Genomic DNA, 11,295 nt, shown 5'->3' with positions numbered 1-11,295 from the left:
GCATAAGGGATCTGATCCATGCGGTCTCTCTCCTCTCTAGAAGAGGGACCTTGAGTCTTCGAAAGACTCACGCCATGTGACATCGGCAGAAACCCCTTCTTGGAGTTCTGCATGGCAAACCGAAGGAGTACCTTGTCAATGTATGTACTCTGACTTACGCCAAGCAATCTATTAGATCTATCTCTATAGATCTGTATCCCTAAAATCCGGGATGCCTCACCTAAGTCCTTCATTGAGAAGCAACTCCCTAGCCAGGTCTTGACAGACTGAAGCATAGGGATGTCCTTCCCAATGAGTTGTATGTCATCAACATACAATATGAGGAAGACAACTATATCCCCTACAACCTTCTTGTAGACACAAGGCTCATCTTCGTTCTTGATGAAACTAAACTGTTTAATTGCATCATCGAATCAAAGATTCCAGCTCCGAGAAGCTTACTTTAGTCCATAAATGGACCTATGCAGTTTGCATACTCTGCTAGTATGCTTTGGATCTACAAAACCCTCAGGTTGTGTCATGTACACATCCTCGAGTAGGTTTCATTCAGAAACACGGTTTTGACATCCATCTGCCATATCTCATAGTCATGGTAGGCTGCAATAGCAAGCATGATCTGAATGGACTTAAACATCGCTACTGGAGAAAAGGTTTCATCATAGTTAATACCATGAATCTACTTGAAACCTTTAGCTACCAAGTGACCCTTATAGATAAGTCCATCCATGTCAGTCTTTCTCTTAAAGACCCACTTACACCCAATGGGTTTTACCCCTTCAGGTGGATCAACCAAAGTCCATACTTGGTTGGTGTACATGGATTCAATCTCGGATCTCATGGCCTCTAGCCATTTCTCAGAATCTGGTCTCATCACAGCTTCCTGATAAGTGGTAGGCTCATCCTCTATGAGCACAACGTCATCATGGTCAGACAAGAGAAATGAGTATCTCTCAGGCTGACGACGTACCCTATCAGACCTGCAAAGAGGTATGTCTATTTGAACTGGTTGTTGTTCCTTAACTCCTTGTGGAACAACATCATCCACAACACTTTGTGGTTCTAGTTCAACTTCCATCGAGGCTTCAGTGCTATTGTTCGCATCTTGAACTTCTTCAAGATCGAACGTGCTCCCACTAGTCTTTCTAGAAACAAAGTCCCTTTCTAGAAAGACCCCAGTCTTTGCCACAACTACCTTGTGCTGACTGGGAATGTAGAAGTAATATCCCTTAGTTTCCTTGGGATATCCAATGAAATAGCACTTATCGGATTTGGGTCCTAATTTGTCTGAGACTTGACGTCTAACGTAAGCCTCACAACCCCAAATCCTCATGAAAGACACCTGGGCATCTTTCCCAGTCCATATCCTATATGGTGTCTTTATCACGGCCTTGGATGGAACTCGGTTGAGTAAAAAAGCTGTCGTGTCTAGAGCATAGCCCCAAAGGTATGTCGGAAGATCTGTGTGACTCATCATAGATCACACCATATCTAATAGGGTACGATTCCTACTTTTGGATACACCATTCCACTGTGGTGTTCCAGGAGGAGTGAGTTGGGATAGGATCTCACACTCTGCTAGATAGTCACGAAACTCATGGCTACGGTATTCTCCACCTTGATCTGATCGAAGTATCTTAATACTCTTGCCAAGCTGGTTCTGTACTTCATTCTTGAATTCTTTGAACTTTTCAAAGTATTCAGACTTATGTGTCATCAAGTACACATAACCATATCTACTGAAGTCAGCAGTAAATGTGATAAAGTACCTATAACCACCTCTAGCAGAGATATTGAAAGGGCCACATACATCACTATGTATAAGTCCTAACAAATCAGTCGCTCTCTCGCTATGCCCACTAAAGGGAGTCTTGGTCATCTTGACTCGTAGGCATGACTCGCACATCTCATATGATTCAAAATCAAATGAGTCCAACAAACCATCCTTATGGAGCTAGGATAAGCGCTTGTCATTTATATGACCTAAGCGACAGTGCCAGAGGTAGGTTTGGTTCATGTCATTTGACTTGAACCTCTTGGTATTTATGTTATAGATAGGGCTCTCAAGGTCTAGAATATAGAGTCCGTTTATCAGAGGTGCACTACAATAGAACATATCGTTTAAATAGACGGAACAACATTTGTTCTTTATTATAAACGAAAATCCTTTCTTGTCCAAACAAGAAACTGAAATTATGTTCTTAGTCAAGGCAGGCACATAACAACAATCATCTAATTCTAGTACAAGCCCAGAGGGAAGAGATAGATGGTAAGTTCCTACAGCAATAGCAGCAACCCGTGCTCCATTGCCTACTCGTAGGTCTATCTCACCCTTCGTCAATGCCCTGCTATTCCTCAGCGCTTGTACATTAGTATAAATGTGCGAAGCACATCCGGTATCTAATACCCATGATGAAGAAATAGAGAGGTTGACTTCTATAACATGTATACCTGAAGTAGAAATCTTATTTTTCTTCTTCTTAAGATCTTCCAGGTATTCTTTGGAGTTCCTCTTCCAGTGCCTTGCTTGTCCTTGATATAGGTGACAAAGATGATCAACCATATCGTAAGCTCCCATCAACTCATGTTGCTTCTGAAGCTCAGAGTTCATGGTCGCGAGCATAAGACAGGACACATCTAATGCGTCATCTTGATGCTTCTGATAAGCATCACGGTCTTCTCGCGTGGCAGTGGCAGGAGGAGCCTCCGGAATGGGTTGCTCTAGAACGTACAGTTTACGTTCCTGAGTGAGAACTATTCTCAGATTCCTGTACCAGTCCAGGAAATTTCTCCATTGAGCTTGCCCTTCTTAAGGACATAACGCAGAGAGAAGATGTTCGTGTTCGACGTCATGGCAATTCTACAACAGAAATAAATACAGAAATAAGTATCATATTCTTAATCATTTAATTAGGCCTTTAACTAAATGATGCTCCCACTGAATTCTATAATTCATGTGGGACAAGATCCACATCATACTAACCCTTGAGTTAGCTTTGGCTAATACGCCCAAGACTTAGTATGATCGGTAGGTAACGATTACCAATTACATCTCTATGCAACTCTTGTTTATAGGATCAAAATCCGCATTTATATTAAAACTCGAGTTAGCTTTGGCTAATACGCCCAAGAGTTAATATAAACATGATTTTGACCTATCTACTAACCATTGGATAATGCCTATAGTTAAACTCGATCCAATTGAGTTAACTAGTTACTCAATCTAATTGAGTTATACTCACCCATGCGTTGATAGGCGGGACCAAGATTGTCCCTCCGTACCCTACCAAGATAGTATGTGTTGCTCTGCTTTGGCAGATTCAACAACAACATGCGATCGAGGTAGTGGTAGGTATCACGGCACGGTAGGCATTACGAGTTGACGTGATTTAGATCTAATCTAAATGATGATGCGTATCAAATACTTGATTTAGATCTAATCTAATCGTGGGGTGCATCATGTGCACGATTTAGATCTAATCTAATCGCTAGGCACTAATTAACTACTTAATTAAACATGCATCACATACATATAAGCAATTAATTAAATTATTTTATGATTGTGTCATGGCCCTACTACGATCTTCTCAAGCCAATGAGAAGATCGGATGGTCAACCTAAGGTCAACAGCTTCTCAAGCTCCTTCCTTTGACCACCTCGTGTTGCTCGCGCCCTCCTCGTAACTCCGTCTCATGTGGACCTTCCACCGCTTCAAAATTACATTACAATTTTGAAACTCGAGTTACATTCGAGTCTAAATCTAATTTACAACCAGAATATAAGAGAAAGGCACGACGCGCAGGTCGTGAAAATAAAATAAAATAAAAATAAATACAGCACGCACATCACATAATGGCACGCAGGCCGTATTATGAATTACAACACATTTATTCCAATCCAATTGGGTCTTTTGGGCCATGACTATCACAAAATTAATATATAATTCTAAATTATATATTTTTCATAATTTTATGTAATTTTCATAATTTTTTTTTATAATTTTATGAATAAATTTTTCCCGGCGGTCCCGTTTAGCGTTTTCGGGCGCAATCGCGGAACGAATCCCCTTGCGGGGCTAGGGGCAGCGCCCCTACCCGCGATCTAACCATCGCGAGGGTTCCTTTGCAATCTAACAGCGCCTAAGCCCGCTGTCCCAAAAAAAATTTTGGGGCGAAACATTGTCGTTTCGGAAAATTCTTCTCGGTAGTCGAAGCCTACAAGTGTCTAAACACTTGTGCTTCGCTTCTACGAGAAAAATACCCATTAAAACTATAAAAACATGAATTTACATAAAATTTATAGATCTATATTTTTCATAAAAATACGAATCTAAATTCGTACTCGCTTAGCACGTGGCTCTGATACCACTGTTGGGTTTTTCGGGCCGCGAAAATCACTTTTTCGCGTCGCGAAAACCCCGAAACCCCCTAGCCATTGGATCCGTGCGAAGGAAAAATTTCAGAAATACGAGTATGAGTTTTAAACTTCGATCTACAGTAGATCTACAAAGGAAAAATATTTTATACCTTCGATGCGTGCCCGTCGCAATCCCACAAGTCCAAGGTACGTCGGATCTCGAAGTTGTCAACGTAGACAACTCTCTAGTGATATCCACACGAACAAGGTGTGTTCTCTAACACACAAGGATGGAGAAGAGAGTACCACAAGTGTGCTAGCACTTTCTAAGGCTCTCGGATGGGATTGGAAAGAAAAATAGAGAAGATGAAATACAAGAACACTCTTCTTCTTCTTCTATGTGACAATCACTCTATTTTTCTTTCATGAAACTCAAAACCACTCACCTTGTTTCTTCCTTGAAACTCACGGCCAAGAAAGAGGAGAGGGAGAAGAGAATGGCTAGAGGAAGGAGATGAAATGAATAAGATCATTGAATAAAATTCATTCCCCATTCAATCTCTTGTGTGGCCGGCCACATGAGTAACTCCCACTCATTTAATGTGGTCGGCCACATTAATGGGAAAGGAGGCTTGTAACCTCCATGAGGTGGCACACCATGATGATGTGGAGCATCATCATTGGTCCACATCTTGCCATCTCACTAATGATGTGGCAATTAGTCAAGTCAAACTTTACTCTTCCTCTTCCTCTCAAGTCAAGTCAAACTTGACCAAATCTCTTCCATGGTTGATCTAATCTAACCATTTGATTCAAGCCAACTTAATATAATGAATCTAATTCATTAAATTAAGTTGATTTAATGAGTCATAATCTAAATTAGACTCATTGAATACATGAATCAACTTGAGTCCAACTCAATTAGCCCAATTTGGATTACTCTTAATCCAATTTGATTCATCAAATAAATCTAATTATCTTGGTTCATCATATGAACATAATCTCCATCCACTTGTTCTTTGTGTGTGACCCAATAGGTTCTTATAACGTTGACAATGCCCCTAAACTCATTTAGAAGCATAAGTAATGAGCGGTATCTAGCAATACATCATTACTACCCAAGTTACAAGAATGTTGAGATCCAACATCACCTTGTGACTACTAATTGTGACTCCTCACAATATATGACAAGTGTCCTTCTATCCTAGACATCTAGATATATCAATATGAGGCATAGACCGTGTCATCCTCTGATCAATCTAAATCCTGAACTCCAAGTAGACTCACTGAATCAAATGAGCTCAATATCCTATATTGACTCATTTGGGCATGGCCATGCACTTCGTGGTCTCACTCTATCAAAAATATCGATGTCACTCCCGTCATATAGGAGGGATAGATCCCATCAACATCACTCACATCCCTCTGCATAATTTGTTACATACCCAGTAATCGCCTTTATAGTCCACCCAGTTACGGGTGACGTTTGACGAAACCAAAGTACATAACTCCTTATGTAGGGATCCATGGTGACTTCAGGTCTAAGGACTAGTAGTCATACTAATAGCCACATGAGAAAGTATATGACACTCATATAACGATCCATGATACTTTCTCCTAGCGGGTCATTCAGTATACATTCTCTAATGTATACCCATGTGTCAACTTGATATCTCTATATCCATGACTTGTGAGATCAAGTCATCGAGTTGACCTACATGCTAGTCTTATTGCATTAACATTGTCCCTGAATGTTAATACTCGACTATGAATGATTAAGAGTAGTGCTCCCTATATCATCTCACTATCGGTTCAGTTAACCGATTGATATAGGTAAGAACCTTCTACTCAAGGACGTTATTATACTTAGTTTATTTGGCACCAATACAAGTAAGTATAATAACCAAAAACCAAATGCCTTTATTTATATAGAATATGATACAACAAGTCCAAAATATAATCATCAAATGATTGGCTCTAGGGCTCTAGCTAACAATCTCCCACTAGCACTAGTGCCAATCAGTGTAGGCTCTAAGCCCAAATGACCTAGTGTGACCATCATGCTTCCTCTGTGCCAATTCCTTGGTCAAGGGACTTGCGATGTTAGCCTCTGTATATACTCTGCAAATCTTCACATCTCCTCTCTCGATGATCTCTCGAATGAGATGGAAGTGCCGTAGTATGTGTTTGGTCCACTGGTGTGAGCGAGGTTCCTTTGCCTGTGCTATAGCTCCATTGTTGTCACAATAGAGCTCAATAGGGTCAGCAATGCTAGGAACCACCCCAAGTTCAGTGATGAACTTGCGAATCCAAAGCGCTCTTTCTGCCTCGATGCAAGAACATACTCGACCTGTCGTAGAATCACTCTGTGTCTGCTTGAACTCTTCCACCACAAGGCACCATTAATGCAAAATACGAACCCCGACTGCGATCTATAGTCATCCTGGTCAGTCTGGAAGCTAGCATCACTGTAACCCTTTACAGCTAGCTCATCATTTCCTCCATATATCAAGAAATATTCTTTAGTCCTTCTTAAGTACTTAAGAATATTCTTGACCGCTATCCAGTGACTTTCACCTGGATCTGACTGGTATCTGCTCATCATGCTCAAAGCATACGAGACATCAGGTCGAGTACATAGCATGACGTACATGATAGATCCTATGGCTGATGCATAAGGGATCTGATCCATGCGGTCTCTCTCCTCTCTAGAAGAGGAACCTTGAGTCTTCTAAAGACTCACGCCATGTGACATCGGCAGAAACCCCTTCTTGGAGTTCTGCATGGCAAACCGAAGGAGTACCTTGTCAATGTATGTACTCTGACTTAGGCCAAGCAATCTCTTAGATCTATCTCTATAGATCTATATCCCTAAAATCCGGGATGCCTCACCTAAGTCCTTCATTGAGAAGCAACTCCCTAGCCAGGTCTTGACAGACTGAAGCATAGGGATGTCCTTCCCAATGAGTAGTATGTCATCCACATACAATATGAGGAAGAAAACTATATCCCCTACAACCTTCTTGTAGACACAAGGCTCATCTTCGTTCTTGATGAAACAAAATTATTTGATTGCATCATCGAATCGAAGATTCCAACTTCGAGAAGCTTGCTTTAGTCCATAAATGGACCTATGCAGCTTGCATACTCTACTAGTATGCTTTGGATCTACAAAACCCTCAGGTTGTGTCATGAACACATCCTCGAGTAGGTTTCTATTCAGAAACACGGTTTTGACATCCATCTGCCATACCTCATAGTCATGGTAGGCTGCAATAGCAAGCATGATCCGAATGGACTTAAACATCGCTACTGGTGAAAAGATTTCATCATAGTCAATACCATGAATCTGCTTCAAACCTTTAGCTACCAAGCGACCCTTATAAATAAGTCCATCCATGTCAGTCTTTCTCTTAAAGACCCACATACACCCAATGGGTTTTACCCCTTCAGGTGGATCAACCAAAGTCCATACTTGGTTGGTGTACATGGATTCCATCTCGGATCTCATGGCCTCTAGCCATTTCTCAGAATCTGGTCTCATCACAGCTTCCTGATAAGTGGTAGGCTCATCCTCTATGAGCACAACGTCATCATGGTCAGACAAGAGAAATGAGTATCTCTCAGGCTGACGACGTACCCTATCAGACCTGCGAAGAGGTATGTCTACTTGAACTGGTTGTTGTTCCTCAACTCCTTGTGGAACAACATAATCCACAACACTTTATGATTCCAGTTCAACTTCCATCGAGTCTTCAGTGCTATTGTTCGCATCTTGAACTTCTTCAAAATCGAACGTGCTCCCACTAGTCTTTCTAGAAATAAAGTCCCTTTCTAGAAAGACCCCAGTCTTTGCCACAACTACCTTGTGCTGACTGGGAATGTAGAAGTAATATCCCTTAGTTTCCTTGGGATATCCAATGAAATATCACTTGTCAGATTTGGGTCCTAATTTGTCTGAGACTTGACGTATAACGTAAGCCTCACAACCCCAAATCCTCATGAAAGACACCTGGGCATATTTCCCAGTCCATATCCTATATGGTGTCTTTATCACGGCCTTGGATGGAACTTGGTTGAGTATAAAAGCTGTCGTGTCTAGAGCATAGCTCCAAAGGTATGTCGGAAGATCTGTGTGACTCATCATAGATCGTACCATATCTAATTGGGTACGATTTCTCCTTTCGGATACACCATTCCACTGTGGTGTTCCAGGAGGAGTGAGTTGGGATACGATCCCACACTCTGCTATATAGTCACGAAACTCATGGCTAAGGTATTCTCCACCTCGATCTGATCGAAGTATCTTAATACTCTTGCCAAGCTGGTTCTGTACTTCATTCTTGAATTCTTTGAACTTTTCAAAGGATTCAGATTTATGTGTCATCAAGTACACATAACCATATCTACTGAAGTCATCAGTAAATGTGATGAAGTACCTATAACCACCTATAGCAGCGATATTGAAAAGGCCACATACATCACTATGTATAAGTCCTAACAAATCAGTCGCTCTCTCGCTATGCCCACTAAAGGGAGTCTTGGTCATCTTGCCTCGTAGGCATGACTTGCACATCTCATATGATTCAAAATCAAATGAGTCCAACAAACCATCCTTATGGAGCTGGGATAAGCGCTTGTCATTTATATGACCTAAGCGACAGTGCCATAGGTAGGTTTGGTTCATGTCATTTGACTTGAACCTCTTGGTATTTATGTTATAGATAGGGTTCTCAAGGTCTAGAATATAGAATCCGTTTATCATAAGTGCACTACAATAGAACATATCGTTTAAATAGACGGAACAACATTTGTTCTTTATTATAAACGAAAATCCTTTCTTGTCCAAACAAGAAACTGAAATTATGTTCTTAGTCAAGGCAGGCACATAACAACAATCATCTAATTCTAGTACAAGCCCAGAGGGAAGAGATAGATGGTAAGTTCCTACAGCAATAGCAGCAACCCGTGCTCCATTACCTACTCGTAGGTCTATCTCACCCTTCGTCAGTGCCCTGCTATTCCTCAAGGCTTGTACATTAGTACAAATGTGCGAAGCACATCCGGTATCTAATACCCACGATGAAGAAATAGAGAGGTTGACTTCTATAACATGTATACCTGAAGTAGAAATCTTATTTCTCTTCTTCTTAAGATCTTCCAGGTATTCTTTGGAGTTCCTCTTCCAGTGCCTTGCTTGTCCTTGATATAGGTGACAAAGATGTTCAACCATATCGTAAGCGCCCATCAACTCATGTTGCTTCTAAAGCTCAGAGTTCATGGTCGCGAGCATAAGACAGGACACATCTAATGCGTCATCTTGATGCTTCTGATAAGCATCACGGTCTGCTCGCGTGGCAGTGGCAGGAGGAGCCTCCGGAATGGGTTGCTCTAGAACGTACAGTTTACGTTCCTGAGTGAGAACTATTCTCAGATTCCTGTACCAGTCCAGGAAATTTGCTCCGTTGAGCTTGTCCAGGAAATTCTTTCTAAAACTGGGTACATAAAGATAATTTCTTAAAACCAATTTTCTATTCCTATCAAAAGATAAGTAGACATCTCCCACTGCAACAGCCGCCATCTTAGTAGCATTGCCCATGTAGATGGTAATCTCTCCTTTAGATAGTCGTTGGGTTTCCTGGAACCCCTGCAAGGAATTGCATACATGATCAGTGGCTCCCGTATCTACACACCAGGTGCTGGTAGATAACACCGCTAAACATGTTTCAACAACTAGAGCAAGAGATATACCTTTATTATTCTGATTCCTACGAGGACAGTCTGCCTTCCAATGCCCTGTCTTATTACAGATGAAGCACTTACTTTTCGACTTCTTCATTCCAGCTTTTTGTCCTGTACTCTAAGGTTTATTCACCTTCTTTGCTGAAAAGACCTGTTTCTTCTTCTTCTTGTCTTTCGGCTTTGAAGTAGAACTATTTTCAGCATAGTGAATCTGAGAACTTTGACGAAATATACCTTCTGCTGCCTGTAGTTCTGTCAGAAGTTCCGCCAACGTATACTCTCTTTTGTTCATGTTATAGTTCAGGCGGAACTGCTCAAAACTTCTGGGTAGCGTTTGGAGAATTATATCGACCTGGGTTTCCCCATCGATTTCTCCTCCAAGAACTTGTATTTCGTTCAGATAGGCCATCATTTTGAGGATATGATCCCTTACGGGTGTCCCCTCAGACATAGTGGCTATCATTAGCTTTCTCATTGTCTCTTGCCTACCAGTCCGACTCTGGTGCCCAAAGAGTTCTTTGAGATTGTTCATTATATCATAAGCTATTGGTAAATCTTGATGTTGATATTGCAATACATTTGACATTGATGCCAAAATGTAACACCGGGCCATCTCATCAGCTTTTACCCATTTCTTATGATACTCAATCTCCTCTGGGGTAGAGTCACCGTCAGGTGCATCAGGGCAAGCCTCAGTCAATACAAACTTATAGCTTTCAGTAGTAAGGACAATGTCTAGGTTTCTTTTCCAATCTATATAGTTGGGTTTAGTAAGTTTGTTCTCTTTCAGTAAAATGGCCAGTGGGTTTAAAGTCATCCTAAGAATCACAAAATTAACTTTGGTCAGGACTCTAAATTTAGAATAATATTGATTTCTCAGATAATACTATTTTAAATTAACCAACACCTCAAAACACCGTGAATTTTGTATGCCACGATAGTGTGGACATATACAAATTCAACATTTATAAAAGGAGGGTGTAACCCATTAATAGTTGGTTTCCTTCGGTCACACAAATAATAGCAGTGACTTTGATGGGGAGGATACTATTAGACGTGCCTAAGTGTACACCATTACTTGACACTAAGTCCATTAATAAGATTGTGCCCCTTCTGATGGGGAAGATCACACGCTCTTAATTAATTTCCTATAGTCATCCTAAATGGAAGTTTGATCTAGTGATCCACTTACAAACTCAT

The sequence above is a fragment of the Zingiber officinale genome, chromosome 11B, assembly GCF_018446385.1.
Source record: "Zingiber officinale cultivar Zhangliang chromosome 11B, Zo_v1.1, whole genome shotgun sequence".
Lineage (NCBI taxonomy): Eukaryota > Viridiplantae > Streptophyta > Magnoliopsida > Zingiberales > Zingiberaceae > Zingiber > Zingiber officinale.
Note: the sequence above shows the minus strand (reverse complement) of the source record.